Here is a 24,693-nt window from a genome sequence, read left to right as displayed (position 1 = left end):
AATACTCCAAGCTGTTGGACATATTATCAAAGAAACAGTCGTATGTTTAAATCTCCACTCTGAAAAGGTGAACAGCAGCAGACCCCAAATGGGTGCAACTGACCGAAGTAAGTGCACAGGGTAGTTCAGTTCTTTAAGTCAATATTGTCTCAGATGATCCAGGGATAGAATTCCACAGCAAGTGATTCAGAACTAGGAAAACGCCCAGGTATTTGGTTCCCAAGGTATTTGTGACCCAGTCCCTACAGGAGGTTACTCCTGAAGAGATCTCCTAGCTAATCCCAACATTTGGGAAATGCTGTCTGTGATGAGGTGCATCCACCCTGACCTGGCACTGCTAGGGTTAACTGCGCCATGTGGGCTGAAGAGGCCACACCCCCTCACCCTCTCTGGGTATGCGCCGACTGGAGACGGAGTATAAACGGGAGCAGCTCAGCCTTGGCGGACTGGGAACAAACCTATGTTGTTGGCACAGGGTGTTGGGGGGCAGGGGGAGAGCCCAGGGCTGGGGTGGCAGGGGGCTGTGGGGATGGGGGGAAGCCCAGGGCTCAGTTAGCAGGCTCCTCTGGCGGGGGACCCCAGGGCTGAGGGTGGGGACAGCCAAAAATTTTTTTGCTTGGGGCAGCAAAAAACCTAGAGCCGACCCTGCCTCTACGCACCGTGAGGTAGGTATGAGCGGATCATTATTATCCCTACTTGAAAGAGGGAGAAGCTAAGGCTGAGAAAGGAGAATTGACTTGTCTTAGGTCACACACCCAGCCAGTGGCGGAGTTGGGAATAGAACCCAAGAGCCCTGATTTTCAAACTTACCATCGGATCTTGAATTTCAGACAGTGAATGACCTGAATAAAGTGCTCTGATGAGCTCCAGACCAACAGTGATAGTAATTATTCAGCAAGTATGTGAGCAGTTCACGATTCTCACTAACGTTGCAGTTCTCCTCAGAGACCATTAATGCAGAGAAGCAGCAAAATTCACCAAACATAGAACTGGTTCTGACTCTCAGATGAGCTCCAGACCAACAACAGAGACAGTAATTATTCAGCAAGTATGTGAGGAGAACTGCAATGTTAGAGAGAATCATGAACTGCTCAGAGACCATTAATGCAGAGAAGCAGTAAAATTTATCAAACACAGAACTGGTTCTGACTTATTTCCTTGGTCTTAAAAGAGACCAACAAGGACCTGAGTCTCGTCCCTGTCAATAACCCCCTGCTCAGCCAATCAGGTCTAGAGACTGAGGACGGGCGGCTGAGGGTTCTCACCAGAGAACCCAAAGGATGGCCCAGGTCATTGATGGGGATCACTGCCCGAGCACTATTTCAGCCCCATATTATTGGGTGAACCTCCCGCAACACACACACGCGCACACACCCTCCTGGTGTTGGGAGGGGAACAGGTAAAAGGACAAAGGAAGCAAGAGAAAAAGAGGAGGGAGGAAGAGGGGAAGCAAAAAGAACAAACCCTAATGTCCCCAGTGATTCTAAGGGACAAAATCCCAGGTGCAGAATAAAGTTCTGCCTCCTTAAGCTCGTGTCTTCCATGCCTAGAATTCAACTGTCACCAGATGGATCAGACTGAACAGGTTTCAAACCTCCAGGAGGCTCTTACCTTCTAAACAGGAACGGCTGTTTTCTAGTAAAATCACTCAAAGGGAAGGAGAAAACTCGAAAGAGGTTCCTCCTGGCGCTCACGTCCGTGAACCCGAATACTCTCTCAGTCCTCAAAGAGAGACCTGGAGAAGGAGACTTGCTGGAGCAAAGCCACAGGGGTCTCTGAGGTTTCCCTGGCCCCTCGCCCCTGTCCAGCCTCCCTGATGTCAGCATCTCTCTGTGAGGTCACCACCTCCCCACCACCTTTGACCAATAGTCTGAGGTCCTGCAAAAGGCCTTTGTGATGTCACTGCCACAACCCTCCCTTGCTGTGCCAATGTCCTGCCCCTGGCCAGGCACTTTGCAGGTTTGAGCTACTCCCTGTGGATCACCCCACTCAAGGAGCGTTCGTTCTAGGCAGCAAGCCGGCTAGACAGGGAAACATCAGACGCTGCTCCCAATGCTACACTCAGTTTTTTCTGAAATTAGTCGGCTTTATGGCCAGAAGAGACCATTAGAGCATCTAATCTGACCCTCTGCATATCACAGGCCTCCTGTAGGATACAAGAGCTACTTTTGAGGCAAACACATTCCAGAAAGGCATCTAGTCTTCATGAAATGACATCAGGAGATGGAGAATCCACCACTTTCCTTGGTAGCTTGTTCTTGTGGTGAATCATCCTCGCTGTTTGAATTTTTGTGCCTTAGTTGTAATATGAATTTGTCTTTCTTCACCTTCCAGCCATTGGGTCTTCTTATGCCTTTCTTTGCTAGATTAAAGAGCCCTTAAATACCCAATCTTTTCTCTCCATTAAGGCACTTCAATTAAGTCACCTTTCAATCTTCTTTTGATAAGCTAATCAGGTTGAGCTCTTTCAATAGCTCCCTAGAAGGTATTTTTTCCAGTCCTCAGAACATTAGGTGGCTCTTTGCTGCCCCAGCTCCAATTTCACAACATCTTTTTCAAATGAGGACACCAAAACTGGAGGCTATTCCAGTATCAGACTCACTGACGCCGTGTCACCTCCTGTGACATTATTGACATAATCTGTAACTGTATAGATCACCGTTGTGACCACTGTTCTATATTTGCAGCCAATATTACAGAGAAATGGTAATGTAAGGGGTCTATGGAGAGGTTCTGACTGGCTGATTATAATGATGCTATCTCTAGATGTGTATCGTTTTTTTGTAGTTGACATTATGAATATTGGCTCTATGCTGCCTGTATTTCAAACTTGTGCTCTGCTTCAGGGAATGATCCCTTTTGTTTAATTGATGAAAACATGAACTAGACACTTAGAGGATTGGAACTGATTTCAGCTGATGGACAGGTTTGCTAGGTTTTTATGCATTTGGACAGTGAAATATTGAGTGTTCACATTCATTTCAAGCATCCTTGTATGGTGGAGCTCCTGAACATAATGGAGAAGAAATTTTTTTTCAAGAGGGCATCTGGGTTTGAACAAAGGACCACTTGATCTGCAATCAAACACTCTACCACTGAGCTGTACCCCCATTATAACAGGAGTATGGAATCGTGATCTCCAGGACTTTGAAGGACAGACCCTGCTTCATCGAGCTCCTTTGTCATTCGCAGACCACAGGTGGTTTTAAAAATGGGGTTTGATTAAACTTCTTAAATGTGGTCAACACCACAGCTTGCACCCCCACTGATATAGCTTCTCCCCATGGCAGAGCTGCCACCTCCTGGGGAAGTGGATTGACTACACCAACAGGAAAACTCTCCCCCCGCAGCATGGAGCAGTGGTTCTCAAGCTGTGGGTCAGAACTGCAAAGTGGGTCATGACCCTGTTTTAATGGGGTCACCAGGGCTGGCATTAGACTTGTTGGGTCCTGGGGCTGAAGCCAAAAGTCTGAGCCCCCCAACCCAGGGCTGAATCCCTCAGGCTTTGGTTTTGCCCTCCCCCCACTGGGGCTCAGTCTTTAGCACTCCCCCCATCCCGAGTGGGGGGGCTTGGTCCCTCTTTCCAGGGCTACGTATTAAGTTATTTTGGCAGAAGGAGGTTGCAGTGAAAGGACGTTTGAGAAACCCTGGCACAGAGCATCTCCATTACTGAGCTGCAGCAGCATAGACTCACTGTTTGAAATATTGACCTTGCCTTAGCCTCTGAATATGTCTAGGCTTGGCTCCCTATGGCACCGTGGGTGATCAGACCCTGGAAGTACAGCCATGGAGACACCACACACCAGCCTTGCCTAGCTGGCAAGGATCAAACCTTTACAGAAAGACACCCATGGTTTTCTAGTTCAGCTCCCTAAGGCCTCAGCCACAACCACTTAACACAGGGGCCTTTCTACACTCTGGTTCTGTTCTCACTGAAGGGTCATTACAAATTGTTTGCTCAGACCAGCTTCCCCAGCACACTCACTGCTGTGCAGCTCTGTACGTGTGGCCATGGCTGAACCGCAAGAATTCCTGCCCATTTCCCTACTGGCTGGAGCATGATGAGGGTGTGTTTGTGGTTAATGATGTTGCTGTAGATTGTTCATTCCCTGCCCTGGAAATTCAGACAGTCCCTTTTCCCGTTGTATTGCCAGCACCTCTGTGAGTCCAATAACAGAGGCAGGTTTTCTCTGGGCATTGAGATTTTTGAGGGGGTTGGTGGCTCCTTTCTTTCCTCACCCTGGAGTAAACTCAGCTTTTTATTCCATCCTTGATGACTCATGGAATAACAGCAATAGCATGAAGAGGAGAGTGAATATCTCACTGCCAGGGGGAAGGTGGACGCATTCCCTCTGTCTGACCATTGCCATTGCAGGAGAGAAGGTTTCAGTGGAATCGAATGCCCTGGCTCAGACAATAGACACAGGGAGGTTTTGCTGTTCATGGATCTGTGCAAAGGAAATTCTGTGTCTGTGTGAAAATGAGGAGGGATATGAAATGCCCACGTGGTGGTGCCTAAGGCAAAAGGGAACCCTAGAGGATTAGAATGGGATCAGTTCTCAAGCAACATGTTTCTTACTTTGCCCGTCTGTTAGTTTTGATGATTATCGATGGAAAGATTTTGCCATTGGGTCGTGTGTTTACACAGAAATTAACATTTACCAACAAATACGTAATTCTTCCAAGTCTCCTGGTGGTGAGTTTAGAGGGACACACTCACTCCTCCCACCCCCCATGCCAGGCCTGTGCTCTCCAGAATGTCAACTTCCCACAGAGCTGGGATCCTTCCCTCATCTCCCTCCAGGACCACTGCCCCACCCCCACTTCTGGGATCCCCTTCCAACACTGTCCAACTCCCCTGCTGGCAGGATCCCTTCCCATTCCTTTCATTTCCTGCCTCCCCTCTGAGCAAAAGCTCTGCATTGTTCCCACACTGGGAATTGAACCCAGGCCACCTGGGTGAAAAACCAGGAATCCAAATCATGAGATCATATGGGACTTGTATAATCAATAGCACATTTACACATTCACACCTAATAATTCAAAGTAGCCATTCAAAAAACCTTCAAAAACAGACTTCAAAGAGAAATTGCAGAGTTATAATTGATTTGCAAACTTAACACCATTAATTTGAGCTTGAATAAGGACTGGGAGTAGCTGGCTCACGACAAAAGCAATTTTCCCTCTCTTGGTATTGACACCTCCCCATCAATTATGGGGAGAGGACCACATCCACCCTGACTGAATTAGCCTTCAACACTGGTTCTCCCCTTGTACGGTAACTCCCGTCACTTCATGTTCCAATCTATATTTATGCCTCTATCTGCAATTTGCACTCCATGCATCTGAAGAAGTGGGCTTTTTACCCACGAACGCTTATGCCCAAATAAATCTGTTAGTCCTTAAGGTGCCACCGGACTCCTCATTGCTTTTAATTCCAAGCTGACCTTAACCCTTTCAGTACCCTTACAAACTCAGATGCTTCTCACCACAGGCTGGCTGGTGGCTTTTCAGCCAGGCTCTCCCCTTTCATCAGCGCTTCAGTTGCTTGGTGTGGGGGTGGCTGTAGATGTAGGTGACAGAGAGAGATAAAGCCTAGCAAATGTCTCTCCTTTTATCATGTCCTTTCTTCCCGCATGGCTTTGCCCCCCCCCCCCTTCAGAGTCAGGTGAGCATCACTGCGTCTCTCCAAGCAAGTATGAGCAATTCCCCTGGGGTATCCTCATGCAGGTGAGTCATTCCATTGTAGCTCCCTTGCTGGACAATGGCTGTCGATGGGTTGTTTGACACCCTGTCCGGGTGTTGGTTATTTTCCTTGCTGTTGCCACTAGGGAGCTAATATTTGGCTGACTCCCCCACCTTGCAGCACAGTGACAACCACACTGCACAATTCTCATGACTTCATATGCATGAGTGGTCTACATCTATGGGTAGAGAAGTGACTTTCAGCCGATCATATCCTTTCCCTGATACCTTACAAGTCATGCTCTATATGTAAGATCACGATGATTATGGGGGTTAGAGCCGCTCCCCGAAAGGTATAGAATGTCACACTGAGATTCTATGTTCATTTGTTCTGTAACAGCATTACAGAGATCCAATGACTGACCAATGGCATTTCTAAGTGCTAAAATAGCAAGCAATGTTGGTCTCTCATTGGCCATCAGCGACTGAAGATGTGGTTTAATGAGCCGGAGCTTCAAGGCGAGGGTGGCTCTGTCCACTGCCTTCCATTGCGCTCCTGGGCCCCAAGTCCCTGGTGGCCAATATGTGATGCTGGGAGAAGAGAGTGGGGTGGCAAGTGGCGGCAGGACTTTTGCCACCAGGGTCTAGCTGCCCAACTTCCTCCTGGTACTGCTGGCCCCCCGTCGCTTTCAGGTAACCCAGGAACTGAGGCAGGAATAGGGCGAGGAAGCAAGTAAAGCCGAGCAAGGAAGGCAAAAGTGAATCTTGTCTTCATGGGCCGCTCGCAATGACGTCCTTTCTCTGTGCCACAGCTGACAACAACATCCCAGACAGAAAAGCAGGAGGCCAAAAAGAAACCGAGCAGCTGCTGAAGTAGTTCAGTTGGGAGCGTGCTAGACTAACAGGCTCTTCTGTCCCCCTGTGTGCACGGGTGGGATGTTTTCTGAAAGTGCAGCAGTGCCTTTAACTGCCATGAGTCCCTCATTTCAGGCTATGCAGCAGGAAAAGACAGCATGGGCTTCTGCACCGAGCTGGCCCACCTGACCTTTCATTCTTCTCTTGCTCTTTGTCAGCAAGGGGAGGAAAAAGAAGCTCTCTCTCAAGCTGGAGTCACAAGGGCGACGTAAGGACGACTTCCTGAGTGCCGGCTCCAGTCCTCTGCTCTGCCAGCTGACCCATCGAAGGGCTGTCACCACTTTCTCCAGGTTTGTCCATCGGTCTGTGCCAGGGTGAGCAACAGCCAAGCTGATGGAGTTTCTGTAGGGTAGTGGTTATCACATTTGCCTAACACGCAAAAGGTCCCTGGTGCAGAAACATGCTGGCTTCCTTTTCCCAGATCCCCTTGCTGTTCAGGAAGACGCTCGTCCTTCTCCTATTGGCCTGTCCCTGGGATAACTCCAACCCCCGCATGACAGAGGGTGCTGACAGAAGTGGAGAAAGCATCTTGGCGTCAGGCTGGAGAACCTAGAGGAGTTAGGCGTGTGACCTTTTGGAGGCTTGAGGCTTGGCCTCCTCTGCTGTTGGAGGTTGGCCGGTGGAGGCCGGCTCTTCCTGCTGGCCTCCTCTGCGTGACTTGCCAAAGGAGGAAGTGAGGCAGGAATGGGGCAAAAGAGGAAAGTCGAGCTGAGGAAGGCAGGGCAGAAGCTAAGCACATCATTGCAGCTAAATGGGGTGAGTAGAGCATCACCATTCGTTCTGCAAAGCCGGGGGAGGGGCGGTTGGCTGCTGGGAGGCAGAATCCTGTGCCTGCCTGTTGGCTTCCCAGGGGTGGCTCCTTGCAGCCCAGGAGAAGCGGGGTTCTGGGGAGAAGGAAAAGCAGCTACGGCGATGCTGAGTGGGCTCCTTTCTGGCCGAGATGGTGGGTCAGCTCGAGCATTAAGCCGTCCTGTGGCATAACCTAACTACGGCCTAGCGTAATAAGGTGTAAAGTTTAGATTGTGAATTTATCTTTAATTTCCATGGTAACTTACTTTGATCTTTATGCCTACCACTTATAATCCTTAAAACTCCATCTTTCTGTAGTTAATAAATCTGTTTTATGAAACTGGTGTATTTTGCTTGAAGTTCTTGGGAAATCTTAGCTCCCTTACAAGGCTGGTTCATGTACTATTCACAGTGAGGGAGGGGTGGACCCTGCGTAATAAACTCACTATTGTGTCATACAGGAGACCTGTGATATGCAGGGGGTCAGATTAGATGCTCTAATGGTCTCTTCTGGCCATAAAGTCGACTAATTTCTGAAAAACTGAGTGTAGCATTGGGAGCAGCGTCTGATGTTTTCCTATCTAGCCGGCTTGCTGCCTAGAACGAACGCTCCTTGAGTGGGGTGATCCCCAGGGAGTAGCTCAAACCTCCAAAGTGCCTGTCCAGGGGCACAGCAAGGGAGGGGGTGTGGCGGTGACATCACAAAGGCCTTTTGCAGGACCTCAGCCTATTGGTCCAAGGTGGTGGGGAGGTGGTGACCTCACAGAGAGATGCTGACATCAGCCAGGCAGGACAGGGGCGAGGGGCCGGGGAAACCTCAGAGACCCCTGTGGCTTTGCTTCAGCAAGTCTCCTTCTCAAGGTCTCTCTCTGAGGACTGAGAAAGTATTCGGGTTCACGGACGTGAGCGCCAGGAGGAACCTCTTTCGAGTTTTCTCCTTCCCTTTTTGTGATTTTACTAGAAAACAGCCGTCCCTGTTTAGAAGGTAAGAGCCTCCTGGAGGTGTGAAACCTGTTCAGTCTGATCCATCTGGTGACAGTTGAATTCTAGGCATGGAAAACTCGAGCTTAAGGAGGCAGAATTTTATTGCACACCTAGGATTTTGTCCCTTAGAATCACTGGGGACATTAGGGTTTGTCCTTTTTGTTTCACCTTTTCCTCCATCCCTCCCTCCTTTCTCTTCGTCTCTTGCTTCTTTTGTCCTTTCTCCTGTTCTCCTCCCAACACTGGGAGGGAGGGTGTGTGTGTGTGTGTTTGTTTGTTTGTTTTGGGGGAGTGCTCTGCAGCTCCCACTGTGGGAGGTCCATCCAAAACTGTGGGGCTGAAATAGTGCTCGGGCAGTGATCCCCATCAGTGACCTGGGCCATCCTTTGGGCTCTCTGGTGAGAACCCTCAGTCTCCCGTCCTCAGTCTATGCACTGTTGTTGGTCTGGAGCTCATCTGAGAGCACTTTATTCAGGTCATTCAGTGTCTGAAATTCAAGATCCAATGGTTAGTTTGAAAATCAGGGCTCTTGGGTCCTATTCCCAACTCTGCCACTGACTGGCTGTGTGACCTAAGACAAGTCAATTCTTCTTTCTCAGACGTAGCTTCTCCCTCTTTCAAGTAGGGATAATAATGATCTACTCCTACCTAGCTCAACACACTCACTCTTCCCCAACACACACACTGTCTCTCCCCCCACACAAACAGTCTCTACCCCGCCACACACACTGCAGTTGAAAAGCAGCTGGTAATCTAGTAAGATGCCCATGGAACGGTGGGATAGAGAAACATGCATCATGTGATGCTGTACCAGCCCGTGAGGCATTGCAAACCCTTCCCAAAACACCCTGCAGCCAGTTGCACAGTGGGATAGTTACTCACAGTGCACTGCTTTCTCTTGCCATCCGAGAACTGCTAGCATGGATGTGCTCTGGTGACACAAGGGGCATAGGGAGGACATTCAATAGCTGTTTTAACTAAACACTTTAACTAAAGCAGCAATGCCGGGGGGTTGGTGGCTCCTTTCTTTCCTCACCCTGGAGTAAACTCAGCTTTTTATTCCTTTCTTGATGTTTCATGGAATAGCAACAGACGACCGAAGAAAGACGTGGACAGGGTGGGTCTCAGGGGAGGGGCAGAGAGGTTCGAGCGGTGGGCAGAGCAGGTCTCGGAGTTGGGGGCAGTGGGCAGGGCAGGTCTCAGGGGAGGGGCAGAGAGGTGGGGGCAGTGGGCAGGGTGGGTCTCAGGGGAGGGGCACAGAGGTGCAAGTGGTGGGCAGGGCAGGTCTCAAGGGAGAGGCAGAGAGGTGTCGGTGGTGGGCAGGGTGGGTTGCAGGGACGGGTCAGAGAGGTGGTGGCTGGTGGGCAGACCTTGTGGTAGGGGGTGGAGAGGCACGAGCAGCAGGCAGGAAGGCCTTGGGGGAGGAGGGGAGTGAGCAAAAGGTGGCTCAGCCGTCCTCAGCCAAAGAGGAAGAGCGGGGGTGGGAAGTGGCCAAACAGGAGCAAGGGGGGAGCACAGGTGGGGCCTCAGAGAGAGGAGAAGGGGGAGGGCAGTGCCATGGTTGGCACCAATGGGCCCCCCACTTCTAGGGAGCTTCCAGCGCTCACACCCAGCCTCCCCAAATGCAAGAGCCATGGGCCACCTATTCTCTTCATCTTCACTAACCAAGCCCCTCCCCAAGCTATGTTGATGGGAGAAGCCCTCCTGTTGGCACAGCGCTATCTGCACCGGGGTTAGGCTGATATAACTGCATTGCTTAGGGAGGTAAATTTTTACACCCTGAGTAATGTAGTTACACGATCTAATTTTGTAGTGTAGACCTGTCCAAAGAACCTTGGGAGTAAAACTTCCCCTGCTCCTCTGCTTTACTGAATTCAAACACCAGCAAAGCTTGTCAGGCCCAGATGGAGGTTGGCAGAGAGTCAGGTGTGTGCAGACATGATCCCTTCAGCAACTCTAGGCACCATGGCTTAGCTGGCTAAAACCACTGTTTTGTATACAGGAGATCCTGGGTTCAAGTTCCAGTGGTACCTTATTGAGTTGCTTTTGGGGCACCTGGTACTGGCTACTGTCAGAAGACAAGATTCAGAGCTAGATGGACCGTCGGTCTAGCCTAGTGTGGTTTTTCTTATGGTTTAAATTACACTCACAGACACTGAGGATAGAGTTACTGAAAGTTTGGGAGTTAGGAGCTGATAGGTCAGTGGTCCAGTCCCCTCTCAGACAACCCCGTCCCTCTGGGACAGGGGCAGGTCTGAGCAATCACACCAAATGCTCATTGTGGCTGTCAGAATCTGTGGGCAGCTCGTTTAGTTTATGCCGAGGGTGGAGTCCTGTTTTGTGCACCGTGTCTGAGAATGAAAATCCTAAACCGCCCTTTGAAATAACAAAAGCAGCAGGACGTGTTTCTGTCCCTGCCCCAAAGCAGGCAGACCAATGGGGAAATGCCATGAGTCCAGGGTAATACTCCCCTGCGGTTTTACCATTTCCACTTGCTAAACCCCCTCCCAACCTTCTGGGCTCCTGGAGCAGGGGACGGAGCCTGAGCCGAGACACGGACACTGCAACTTTACAGCCCAAGCCGCATGACCAGATTAATGTGACACAGGCCAGTCGTGGGTGTTTCATTGCACTGGAGACGTAGCCTAATGTTATGTCTGCACTGCGATTAAAACACCCAGGGCACCTGTCGCAAAGCCCGGGTCAGCTGACTCAGGGTTATGGGGCTTGGGCTGCAAGAGTATAAAATTACAGTGCAGACAGATGGTCTTGAGCCCAACCTCTGAGACCCCACGACGGGTGAGGGTTTCCGAACCCAGGCTTCAGTGTGAACACAAATATCTGCACCACAGTTTTTAGCCTCTCAGCTTTAGCTTCATGAGGTCAGCTGGTCCAGGCCAGCCCTGCTGCCCTCTTTATCCCAGGAGAGATGGACTCTCAGGGTACGTCTCATACCTCTCATGTGGCGCCATGGGGTTCGAAGGGGAATGATCCGTAGTAGCCGTCTGTGGGTCCGTGGGCGTTGCCATCCCGGACGAGCCCCCAAATTGTCGGAGAAAAACTCAGTTCTCGCTTTTTGTTTGGGTGCAGCAAAATCAAATACTTTATTATTTCTCCAGTAATTACAATGGAGGGAGAGAGTGCCATAGGACACAGGGTCGCCTCAGTCCCAGACAGGTCTCTCAACTGGTAAACAATTACATCAAGCCTTTATACCTTTGTTACAGACAATTTCTAGCAATCATGGAGACAGTAAAAAGCAACAAATACATTTTGTTTATACATAGCAGAAAGGCTTATCTTATTGTCTCACTCCTAAGAAAAACAAGCCTGCATTTTGGTTAGTGATTGCAAGGTTGTAATAACTTTGTACACAGTTCCTGTCCTCTCGCCTCGCACTATCTTTGCTCCTACAAGTCTCACGTCATTAGGGTTACAGTATGGCCTGACTCTTGCTAACTGACTGACACGCATTAAAATCCCCTTCAAATCCTTATTGAAGCATTCCCTGCTTCCACAGGTGTGACAAGGGAGGAGCCAGACCCGCTGGGCTCCACACTGCCAAGGACTATCCCAGGAACCGTGTACAATGCAGACTTCTCCGAGATAGCACAGCGACAGTGGACACTGCTTGGCTCACATCCTAGCAAAGGTACTTCCTAGCCAGTTGGAAGAAACTATGAAAGGGGGGGTAGAGACATCATGAGTTGGCCTCTCTCCCCCACAACTCAACAGCTGGAAACACACCTGGATGACAAAACTGATTCAGAAATCAGAGGAGAATAATAATAGTACATTCAAACCAAAGTCCCCAAACAGACTAGTAGTGGTTTTTCAGCAGAAAATTTTCAGTTTGGGGAATTTTGTTTTCTCAGTCAGACTTTGCCAAGGGAAGCAGGGAGAAAATGGTTGAGTTGCCTCCTTCAGAACAGCTTGGCCTAGCCACTAGGTCTGGTTCACTGTTGTGGCCTTGCTCAGGTTGGGGGTATTTTAATTATCTGGGGAGGTCCCAGGGTGTTTGGGGGAGATTATGAGGCTGTTCCCTTTTGAGATAAAAACTAAGAAATGCAGGACTAGAGAATTTTTTTAGAAATCTGGGATTTAGACATTTTATTTGAAGCAAGGGGGGGAGGCAGCTGATATTCTGAGAAGGTTTTTGTTTGATCTGTCATTGTACCAAGGGGGGAAGATGGTTGTCTATAAAGGAGAGTGAAGACTAAATGTATCCGATGAGGATGGGATTTGAACCCATGCGTGCAAAACACAATGGACTAGGAGTCCATCACCTTAACCACTCAGCCACCTCATCTGAGTTGCTAAAACATGGACAGGAGGAGAAATCTAAGGCAGGCAGAGATAGGGTACTAAGGAGTTTTTAAATACTAAGCATAAGCAGGGGCTGAATGAGCTCCCCCCTCACATCTAGTGAGTAGCTGTGGGAAGACTTCAGGAACAGGCCATGTTTGCATAGACACCCCTACTCTGCCTAGCTATGCAGCATGATGGGGCCACTTCCCCAAAATGACCAGTTTGGGAGGGTGGTGGGTAACAAATCACTTTAGGATTGAGTGGAATGAAATGTTATTCTCCTTCCTGTATGAGTGAAGGGCAGCAGAACGTACCTAGGCCATCCTGACGGAGGGGTGGGGGGGGAGGAATCGCTTTCATTGGACTGCAGAGAAGTGATTGAGGACGTCACCCTAACCCAGTGGTCCCCAAACATTTCACACTGCGCCCTCGTGTCCATGGCTGTGGCCCCTCGGAAGCCGCGGTTGAGAACCGGGGCTGGGAGTGGGGCCGGTGCTTGCTGGGGAGAGGGGTGCGGACAGGGGTCAGGGGGTCGAGGCCGGGCTGGGAGCCAGGGGCCCAGGCTGAGGGTGGGGTTGGGTAAGAGCTGGGACAGAGTGGAGCTGAGTGGGGCTCCCTCCCTGCCCTCCATGGGGTCTGGCTCAGGCCCTGAGGTGCCCCCATCAATCTTCCTCTGTGTCCCCCTAGGAGTCACGCCCCACATTTTGGGGACCACTGACCCCTACTCGCTAAGCAGGGGCTGGTGATGCCAAAGCCCAGGGAAAGGGAGAACAAGTGCGGGGGCCCCAGCACCGGAACCCTGCCCCCCCCACTTCTGTGTGTGGCTCCGCCCCCTTGCACCCACGGCCCCACCCACTGTCACCTCTGTTCCACCCCTTCCCCCACTGGCCCCACCCTGTCACTCCTTTACCCCGGCCCCGCTGCGGCCCCGAGACCAGAGAAGCTCTGTGCCCCTGCTGCAGCCCCCGGGCCGTAGCAGGGAGTGGGAGCTCCTCCAGCCCTGGGGCCCCCATGGGGGAGACTTTCCCAGGGGGGCCCATTTGGCCAGGGCCCCTAGTCATGGGCCCCACTGTCCCCTTGGCATCGCAAGGTTTGGGGAGGCTGAGCCCCCCCCCCCACCGAGCCTCCATGACGAGCCGCCCAGGCTACCTCTGCTCAGTGGGTGGCCAGTCTCCTGTGTCTCTGCTGCTCGTGCTGGGAGCCCGGCCGGCCTTAGGGTGGGGCCCCGGCAGCCGCCCAGGGCTCCAGGGGTCAAAGGGCACCGTGTGGCCGTGCAAAGGTGCTCACTGCTCTCCCTGCCCCAATGCTCCTCCGTGGCCCCACAGAAGGTGGGGAGCGAGCAACACTATGTGCTCCTGCGTCCTGGTCACTTTCCCCACCTGGGCTGGGCTGTGAGGGGAGCATCAGAAGCTGCTGCTCTCTGCCCTCCCCTGACGCAGCCCGGCTGAGGAAAGTGACCTGGATGCAGGGAGCTCGGATGATGTCCCTTCTCGCCCCCCTGCCCCTGCTAGGGAAGGCTGCTGTATGGTGTCTCCATGGCTGCACTTTCAGTGATGCAGGTTTCTCTCTCCCATTGTTCCAGGGGCATCCTACTAGATAAAATTGAGCAAGAAATGCTTCCCAGGGGTTTTTAGGACTGGAATTGCTATTTTCAACAGCCATTGCCATTTTTTTTTCTAGTTTTGTTTGTTTAAAAGGAAGACAGTGACATTGCACTGGCACATTCCCCATAGAAACAAAGAATAATAAAGGCACCTCAACTTTTCCTCATTTATGGAGGACAGTCTGATAATATGCATCCAGATCTCCTCCAGTCACACAAGCTGAAAATTGTTCCACTTTACTGCAGTTCTGTAACCATGCGGGAACCAGTCCTGTCTGTGTTCTGTGCACATCTAAAATTCCTGCTGAATGACCCACCCTGGGAGCAAGTTACCAGTGGCCCAGGGCTGGGGCGGAAGGAGGGTGCAGGTGGGGGCGGGGCAGAGCCCAGAGCTAGGGCAGCAGAGGGTGTGTGGGTGGGGGAGCACTGGTGGGGAAGGGGGAGCCCAGAGCTGGGGCAGCATGGGGTGTGTGGAGGAGAGCCCAGGGCTGGGGTGGCAGGGGGTGCGGGTGGGGGCGGCAGTGCCGCGTGCTCGGGCGACAAGGGTTGTGGGGACCCAGGGCTGGGGGGGGGCCAGACAAATTTGTTTGTCCTTGGGGCAGCAAAAAACCTAGAGCCGGCCCTGCCTCCACCCACCATGAGGTAGTCAAGAGCGGATCATTATTATCCCTACTCGAAAGAGGGAGAAGCCAAGGCTGAGAAAGGAGAATTGACTTGTCTTACGTCACACAGCCAGTCAGTGGCAGAGTTGGGAATAGGACCCAAGAGCCCTGATTTTCAATATACATGCTCCTGGAAATTTCCACTACATGCATCCGACGAAGTGGGTATTCACCCACAAAAGCTCATGCTCCAAAACATCTGTTAGTCTATAAAGTGCCACAGGACTCTTTGCTGCTTTTGCAAACTAACCATCAGATCTTGAATTTCAGAGATTGAATGACCTGAATAAAGTGCTCTGTGATGAGCTCCAGACCAACAACAGTGACAGTAATTATTCAGCAAGTATTTGAGGAGAACTGCAATGTTAGAGAGAATCATGAACAACTCAGAGACCATTAATGTAGAGAAGCAGCAAAATTTGTCAAACATAGAACTGGTTCTGACTTATTTCCTTGGTCTTAAAAGAGACCAACAAGGACCTGAGTCTCCTCCCTGTCAATAACCCCCTGCTCAGCCCATCAGGGTAGAGACTGAGGACGGGAGGCTGAGGGTTCTCACCAGAGAGCCCAAAGGATGGCCCAGGTCACTGGTGGGGATCACTGCCTGAGCACTATTTCAGCCCCACATTTTTGGGTGGACCTCCCACAGTGGGAGCTGCAGAGCACTCCGATGCAACACACACACACACACACACACACACACACACACACACCTACCTCTCCTGCTGTTGGGAGGGGAACAGGAGAAAGGACAAAAGAAGCAAAAGACAAAGAGATGGATGCAACAGATGGATCAGACTGAACAGGTTTCACAGCTCGAGGAGGCTCTTACCTTCTAAACAGGGACGGCTGTTTTCTATTAAAATCACGAAAAGGGAAGGAGAAAACTCGAAAGAGGTTCCTCCTGGCGCTCACGTCCGTGATCCCGAATACTCTCTCAGTCCTCAAGGGGGGGAACAGGAGAGAGAACAAAATAAGCAAGAGAAGAAGAGAAAGGAGGGAGGAATGGATGGAGGAAAAGGTGAAACAAAAAGGACAAACCCTAATCTCCCCAGTGATTCTAAGGGACAAGATCCCAGGTGCGCAATAGAATTCTGCCTCTTTAAGCTCGTGTTTTCCATGCCTAGAATTTAACTGTCACCAGATGGATCAGACTGAACAGGTTTCAAACCTCCAGGAGGCTCTTACCTTCTAAACAGGGACGGCTGTTTTCTAGTAAAATCACTAAAAGGGAAGGAGAAAACTCGAAAGAGGTTCCTCCTGGCGCTCACGTCCGTGAACCCGAATACTCTCTCAGTCCTCAGAGAGAGACCTGGAGAAGGAGACTTGCTGAAGCAAAGCCACAGGGGTCTCTGAGGTTTCCCTGGCCCCTCGCCCCTGTCCTGCCTGGCTGATGTCAGCATCTCTCTGTGAGGTCACCACCTCCCCACCACCTTGGACCAATCGTCTGAGGTCCTGCAAAAGGCCTTTGTGATGTCACTGCCACACCCCTCCCTTGCTGTGCCAATGTCCTGCCCCTGGCCAGGCACTTTGCAGGTTTGAGCTACTCCCTGTGGATCACCCCACTCAAGGAGCGTTCGTTCTAGGCAGCAAGCCGGCTAGACAGGGAAATATCAGATGCTGCTCCCAATGCTACCATCAGTTTTTTAGAAATTAGTCGACTTTATGGCCAGAAGAGACCATTAGAGCATCTAATCTGACCCCCTGCATATCACAGGCCTCCTGTATGACACAAGAGCTACTTTGGGGGCAAACACATTCCAGAAAGGCATCTAGTCTTCATTAAATGACTTCAGGAGATGGAGAATCCACCACTTTCCTTTGTAGCTTGTTCCTGTGGTGAATCATCCTCGCTGTTGAATATTTGTGCCTTAGTTGTAATATGAATTTGTCTCTCTTCACCTTCCCGCCATTGGGTCTTCTTATGCCTTTCTCTGCTAGATTAAAGAGCCCTTTAATACCCAATCTTTTCTCTCCATTAAGGCACCTCAACACTTCAATGAAGTCACCTTTCAATCTTCTTTTGATCAGCTAAACAGATTGAGCTCTTTCAATAGCTCACTAGAAGGCATTTTTCTCCAGCCCTCAGAACATTTGGTGGCTCTTTGCTGCCCCAGCTCCAATTTCACAACATCTTTTTCAAATGAAGACACCAAAATTGGAGACAGTATTCCAGTATGTCTCACTGATGCTGAGTCACCTCCTGTGACATTATTGACATAATCTGTAACTGTATAGATCACTGCTGCGACTGCTGTTCTATATTTGCAGCCAATATTGTAGAGGGGTCTATGGAGAGGTTCTGATTGTCTGATTATAATGATGCTATCTCTAGATGTGTATCATTTTTGTAGTTGACGTTATGAATATTGGCTCTATGCTGCCTGTATTTCAAGCTTGTGCTCTGCTTCCGGGGAACACTCCAGAGAAGCTGGTGTCAGTTCTGCGTAGCCTGCTTGATGGCCCATTAAGGACCATCAGCTCTACAATCGCCCCATTGAGAGAAGGCAGATACGCCTTGTGACTCAGCAAAGTATACAGGGACCTGCCTATGGAGAGAACTCTATGGTTTTTCTGTGCCACGTGCTGGATAGAGTGTCCTTGGGACAAAGAAAGCAAAGACGACATGGCAAGAGGCTATAAAAGGCTGATGCCTCATCTCCATCTTATTTTCAGTCCTGCTTCATGTCTCTGGAGGGACTTTGCTACAAACTGAAGCTCTATACAAAGGACTGAATGACCCATCCCAGCTGAGGATGGACTCCAGAGACTTGATTTGAACCTGCAGTTTATTCCATCACTGCTACAAGCCTGAACCAAGAACTTTGCCATTACTGTGTGTAATTAATTCCTTTAAAATTTTTAACTCTCATCAATATTTCTTTCTTTTATGAATAAACCTTTATATTTTAGATGCTGTAAGGAAAATCCAGTGTTATCCAAGGCCTTGTAGGCCCAGGCCTCATGTCAGGCTGCCAGGGCCGGCCAGACAAGCCAAGCAGGGGGGCACGGAGGAGACAGTGGAAAGTCCTAACAGTCCCCGACTGAAAAACAATTTTGTAACATCCCCTACTGTCAACACGTAACCGCATAGAACAGATAAGTAATAACAGGAAAAGCCTAATATGGAAGAAATTTACTCCTGCTCCAATCAGCATTAACTTTGCAATATTTTCCTAGCAAAATAATAAGGAAATGATGTATGTAACTTGCATATTACGATTGTGGTTTTAAGCTTTATAAGGCTGTCTGTAACCAGCTTCGGGGAGGCCGTTTCCATAACGGTTCTCCCCTGCGTGCTTCTAATCAATAAAAGGCCTCAGACTGATCTGACTGAAAACACAACACATGGATCAATTTTTCCATAACAACGCTAAAAGGTTTGCAAAGCGTGATTTGTGGGTAAGATCTGACTCGTCTATTGACCTGCATCTGGGGCTTGGTCCTTTGAGAGAACCGTTTTCTTTTACTGGGGTATTGGTTTTCATAACCATTCATCCCCATAAGGAGCGGAGCTGGTGGTGATAGAAGGAAACTGGAATAGCTGAGGGAATTGCTTTTATGACGTCCGATTGGCCAGTGGGGTGAAACCAAAGTCCTCTCTGCATGGCTGGTGTGACGTGCTTTAATAGTAAAGGGCACCCAGTCTCGGGCTGTGACTGCCCTGCTCCAAGCAATTTGTCCTGAATTGATACTCTCAGCAGTGTCCTGCCAGAGGCCGCATTGTTACAGGGTCGTCCGGGGTTACAGCTGGGAACTCTCTGAAGCTCAGGATGCGCTTCCTCAGCTAGGGGAAGTATGTAACCCACACACCTCCAGGGTGTGGTGGGGTGACCCAGCTAGTGGCACCGAGATCACTTAGAGGGAGCAATAAAACATGTCTTCAATACAGCCTTCGCTAACAGCCGGGTGGCTTTTAGTTCATGCTGTAGAGGCCACACACTAAGCTCCAGAGGTCCCCGGTTCAATCCCGCCCACCACCGCGTCACCAGCCTGGATCTGTCAGCATAACAGAGGCAGCTGCCACCCCAAGGAGAGAGCTGCCATGCCACGCCCAGCTGAGAAGAGGTACCAAGCAGTGAGTTGACACCCTTCAGAGCTTCCTGTGATAAACTGTGAACTTAGGACAATAGCGGGGTGGTAAGAAGTGTTGCCCTCAGAGTGGCCTGGGTCTGAGTGGCCTGAGCCCATGGAAGGCCCTGGGTAACCCCCCCTGCCATCTGCTGCATCCTTCCCCAAAGGGCCGAAACTCTGACCAGGAGGCAACATCCCCACGAGCAAAGGCCATCACGAGGCATCTGTCTTCGAAAGTTTGCAGAGGATGCGGGAGCAGAAAGGGGAGAGAGGATGAGGTGGCTCTTGGGAAGAGGGAGGAGAGGAGCCTTATGGGAAGCTCTTGTTTACCGCTATCAATCCAATGATCAGATCATTGATGCCTAGAATCTTCCCGGACATGTTGTAATTGATTGGATCTAGGTTTTAAAATGGGTACCACATTTGCAGACGGAGAAATGTCAGCGAGTTGAGTGGAAGGCCATTGCAAGCTCAGCTAATTAGGCAATGTGGCTTATGCCCCATCTAACAAGCTCCTTAAACAATAGCTCCCAGTTTTCATTCGCATTGTTCTGTTTAGTGTTTTTCTCCAAAACACTTTCACTAATCATTTTGGTCAGCTTTGGAAAGTTGGCCGTTTCAGTGCACCAAATATAAATATTGCTGTCGGGGACTGCCTTCTATTGGTCATAAGAACGGCCATACTGGATCAGACCAATGATCCAGCCAGCCCAGAATCCTATCCTCCCTCAGTGGCCAATGCCAGGTGCCCGCGAGGGAATCGACAGAACAGGGAATCATCAAGCGATCCATCCCATCGCTTATTCCCAGCTGCCGGCAAACAGAGGCTGGGGACACTTCAAGAGCATGGTTTTGTATCCCTGCCCATCCTGGCTAATAGCCAATGATGGACCTGTCCTCCATCAACTTATCTAGTTCTTTGGTGGACCCTGTTATAGTCTTGGCCCTCACAGCATCCTCTGGCAAAATTTCCCCAGGTTGACTGTGTGTTGGGTGAAGAAATACTTCCTTTGGTTTATTTTAAACCTGCTGCCTATTCCTTTCATCGGGTGACCGCTAGTTCTTGTGTTATGAGTAAATAGCACTTCCTTACAGATCCAGACTAACACAGCTACCCCTCTGATACTTCCTTATTTACTTTCTCCAAACCCGTCATCATTTTATAGACCTCTATCCTAGCCCCCTCTTAGTCGTCTCTTTTCCAAGCTGAAAACTCCCCTCAGTCTTACTAATCTCACCTCACATGGAAGCTGTTCCACACCCCAATCATTTTGGTTGCCCTTTTCTGAGCCTTTCCCAATTCCGATATATCTTTTTGAGATGGGGGACCAGCTCCTGTATTCAAGATGTGGGCAGACCACAGATTTATAGACAGGCAATATTATATTTCTGTCTCGCTAGCCATCCCTTTCCTAATGACTTCCCAACATTGTGTTGGCTTTTTTGACTGCCAATGCACATTGAGTAGATGTTTTCAGAGAAGTATCCACAGTGACTCCAAGATCTCTTTCTTAAGTTGTAAGAGCTAATTTAGACCCCATCAGTTTAGATGTAGAATTGGGATCATGTTTTCCCATGTGCATTACTTTGCATTGATCCACATTGAATTTCATCTGCCTTTTTGCTGCCCAGTCACTCAGTTTGGTGAGATCCCTTTGTCACACTTTGCACTCTCTTTTGGACGTAACTAACTTCAGTTGGTTTGCATCATCTGCAAATGTTGCCACCTCACTGTTTACCCCTTTTTCCAAATCACTCAGGAGTATGTTGAACAGTGCTGGTCCCAGTACAGACCCCAGGGGGACACCACTGTTTACCTCTCTCCATTCTGAAAATCAGACCCTTTCGTTCTTGTCTTTGAACCAGTTACCTAATCCAGAGAGGACCTTCCATCTTATCCCATTTTGCTTCAGAGCCTTTGGGGAGAGACTTTGTCAAAGGTTTTCTGAAAATCTAAGTATACTATATCCACGGGATCACCTTTATCCACATGCTTGTTGACTCCCTCAAAGAATTATAGTAGATTCGTGAGGCATGATTTTCCTTTACAAAAACCATGTTCATTCTTCCCCAATGTAAGCAGGGGCAGACTCACCCAGCGGCACCTCCTGCTGGTCGTCTTGGGAATTAGCTCTCCAGCCGTCAGAGCACACTCTGCAGGCCGGTGATCTGCCTTACCGCAGCTGGCCCCCTGTCCCTCCCAGGACCCCAGTGCCCCTTTTACCCTGGCAGTACCCCCCAGTTCTGGGTCTCCCCCTCCCAGGGGAACCCCCACCCACTATCCCCACTTCACCTCAGTCTTGGCTACTGCCCAGTCTCCATCCAGCCCCCATTCACTGGGGCAGACTGCAGTGTGAGCCACTCATCACAGGCAAAGGGGTTTGGACCTGCCGCCTCTGCTTCCCCCTGGGCTGCCCCATTGCAGCCCTGCACCTATTCAGCCTAGAGTCAGGCCTGCAGCCTGGGGCTTTCCAGGCCAGAGCTCCCAGCTCCTCTGGCCCTTCCCCAGCCCTGCTCCCACTCCAGGTGTCTTGCTTGGGTCCCTGCAGCCAGGCCCTTCTCTCACTACAAGCAGAGGGAGACTGACTGGGCTCCTGGCTCACAGCCTCTGATAGGGGCCAGCTGGGCCTGACTGGGGCATGGCCACAGCTGAGCCTGCTTCCCCCAATCAGCCCAGGCTCCTTGCCCCAGCCCCAGCCCTCTTCTGGGCTGCTTCAAGCCCCGCAGGGCAGGAGCAGGTAACCACCCGCTACACCCAGCAAATTCCATTCACCGATGGGTCTAATCATTGGGCTCTACAATTCCACCCAATGTGCCTGGTACTGACGTTAGCCTCAGTGGCCTGTAATTGCCAGCTGCGTCTCTGGAGCTTTTTTCATACACTGCTCCAGCCAGGGACTAAAGGCCGCCCCAGACTTTCCCTTTCTCCCTTCTAGGAAATCAAGTTCACGTTCTACAAGGAGCTAAAGAAACCTCAACTCTGCATCTGAATTAATGTCACATTTCTCACTACCCGACACAAACAAATGTCATTTCAATCCCAGGTGAGTCCACTTCAGTCATTCCTCAGCCTCATTCCTTCACCCTCCTGCCTTAGCTTAGGCATTGCGCCACCCTGTGGGCATTTCATGTCCCTCCTCAGTTTCACACAGAGACACAATTTCCTTTGCTGTTCAATGAACAGCAAAACCTTTCTGTGACTCTAGTCTGAGTCAGGGCATTCAATTCCATTGAAACCTTCTCTCCTGCAATGGCAATGGTCAGACAGAGGGGACGTGGCCACCGTCAGCCCTGAGAGTGAGATATTCACTCTCCTCTTTCTTCAAGCTGCTGTTGTTAATCCATAAAACATGTCCCATGGAATAAAAAGCTGAGTTTACTCCAGGGTGAGGAAAGAAAGGAGCCACCAACTCCCAAAAATCTCTGTGCCCAGAGAGAACCTGCCCTCCTATTGGAATCACTGATGTGCTTCAGCTAGAATGGGGAGAGCATCTGCTCTCATGGGGTACAGCTCAGTGGGAGAGTGTTTGACTGCAGATCAAGCGGTCCCTGCTTCAAATCCAAGTGCTCTCTAATAAGCCTCTTATTTTTTTATTTTTATTTTTGAAAAAAGGGAAAACATTTTCATTTCCATTCTCCATTATGTTCAGGAGCTCCACTATACGGGGATGCTTGAAATGAATGTAACACTCAACATTTCACTGTCCAAATGCATAAAAACCTAGCAAACCTGTCCATCAGCTGAAATCAGTTCCTAGCCTCTAAGTGTCTAGTTTATGTTTTCATCAATTAAACAAAGGGATCATATGAATGTACATTTGCAGATCCCTCCTCTCCAGGGCTGTGCTGTGCAGAAGAACAAGAACCACATCCAGTTGGGGTTCAGGAGTCTGATGAGCAAAGGCCACTTGGTGCGGGCTAAAGTCACCAGCGCTTTGGCTCCTTCCCATTCAACCAGCAGCTGGGCCCCCAGGACAAGGCATGAGAAGAAGACAGTGGCTGTGAGCAGGAAAATAGCCACCAAGAAGCTGGCTAAAGCTGTCAAGATCCCCAGGAAGGTCACCATGCCCATGTCTAGAATGTACTGACTGCAGCGGGGACCAAAAAGGCAGAGAAAAGCCCTCAAAAGTTCTAAGCTGCCAAGCCCCAGAAGGTGATCAAAATCCTACCTAAAATCAAGACAGGATAAGGCTAAGGTCATCTCCAAAGCCAGGGCTAAGAAGGTAACACTGAGAAAGAAGTGGAGAGATTTCCATTGGGATGACTCCTGCTCCCCTAATGGCTCTGTTATGAATCACCATGGACCACCCGGAGAGATCAAAGTCCTGCAGGACAAACAGCCCCATGGACAGTATAATGAAGTGGTGGCAGTGGGGGGAAGTGCTGTGTTTTGTGTAACACCTGCCAGGTGAGTGATGCACTGACAGGGCAGCTGCCCATGAGTTCATTCTCTTCTATCTGGTTCTGCTGTTATTTCAGAGTCAGCACGAGCGGGAGTGTGTCCCTGTCACTTCACCAGCTCTAGAACAGGCTCTGTCTGCAGCCCAGCTCTGATTAATCCCACTTGTTAATGTATTCCTACTGCGATACTTTCCCAGTTCTCTGCCTCATTCGAACATTCCCGTCAGAGACTGAATATGGGGAGGGATGGACTAATTTGTGTGACATTCGGTAAGTTGCCATCGTATGTGACTGAAACCTCTGCTGGAGGTGGGCAGGAGCCTGTTACACACATAAAATAGTTAAGTTTTACTAAACTACCTGCTACACATTCAAACCTTCCTGTACACACACAACAGAAATTGGGGCTCTGAGAAATGGCAACTTTCCTTTAACACAGATCTTTGTTTTCTGTACTTCCAGAGGCACTGAAATAGCAGCTGTTTAAAGGTAATGTGCTTCTATTTCATGATCAGCAGCAGAGCCTCTGTCAATTTACCACCCATAGAGCTGATTGTTTCTAACTGCAGGGTTAGCCAGACCATTCAGTAACATTATCGCTCTGTTCACAAAGCCTTTGGTTAGTGACGAATCATGAGACTTATCCCTTCCTGCTGTAATTCCATTGACTCCAGTGTCTCTTTCCCCATTTCTGGTTCCAAGAAAATAAACAAATTAAAACAACCTTCAGAACTAACATGCTGTGGGAAAGTGGAAATGTTGATAGCTCAAATAATTCAGTTTCCTCTGTGTCTTGTGTGTGTGTCTATCTGCTTGAAGTAATTGGAAATACAGAATTCAAAAAGCAAAGCTCAGGGGCTATTGGGGATTTATTCTCTGAGCTTAGCCATGTGCTATAGCACAGGGAGCACTTTTGGAAGTCTCCCATCCCACAACGGGGGAAAGGAAAAGGATTCTTAGGTTCTAGCATGGATTGAAGGAGGATGGTGACGGGGAATAAGGGAATCCCTCTGACTTACCCTAACTACGTCTGTTGTTGCAACGGGTGAAATGACATTTCTCCCTATCCCTGCCCTGTTCCTGCTCTTTGTTATAGTTCAATATAGTTTAAGTGCGGAAATTGATAATAAAAATATCTGCTCCCCAGCACAACCTGCAGCAACATCAGAGCAACTGGGAATGAAACAATTTGTTCCCCAACGGAGAACTCGATGACTAACAATTGCTGTGAAATGGGGGAACAGTATAACCGTGATGCTCAGGGTTTGTTTA

The 24,693-nt window shown here is 49.8% G+C and overlaps 1 non-coding gene and 1 pseudogene across 1 annotated transcript; both read right to left on the bottom strand.

The window, feature by feature from the left end:
• LOC120381757 overlaps window positions 1–24,693 on the bottom strand; it is a 194,041-nt pseudogene that overhangs the window by 65,163 nt on the left and 104,185 nt on the right.
• Window positions 12,601–12,682, bottom strand: TRNAR-CCU. The gene has a single exon. It is a non-coding gene; the product is annotated as a tRNA-Arg (tRNA).

Source organism: Mauremys reevesii, linkage group 14, assembly GCF_016161935.1.
Source record: "Mauremys reevesii isolate NIE-2019 linkage group 14, ASM1616193v1, whole genome shotgun sequence".
In the NCBI taxonomy this organism is placed as follows: Eukaryota; Metazoa; Chordata; order Testudines; family Geoemydidae; genus Mauremys; species Mauremys reevesii.
This window is presented reverse-complemented; position numbering and strand designations above follow the sequence as displayed.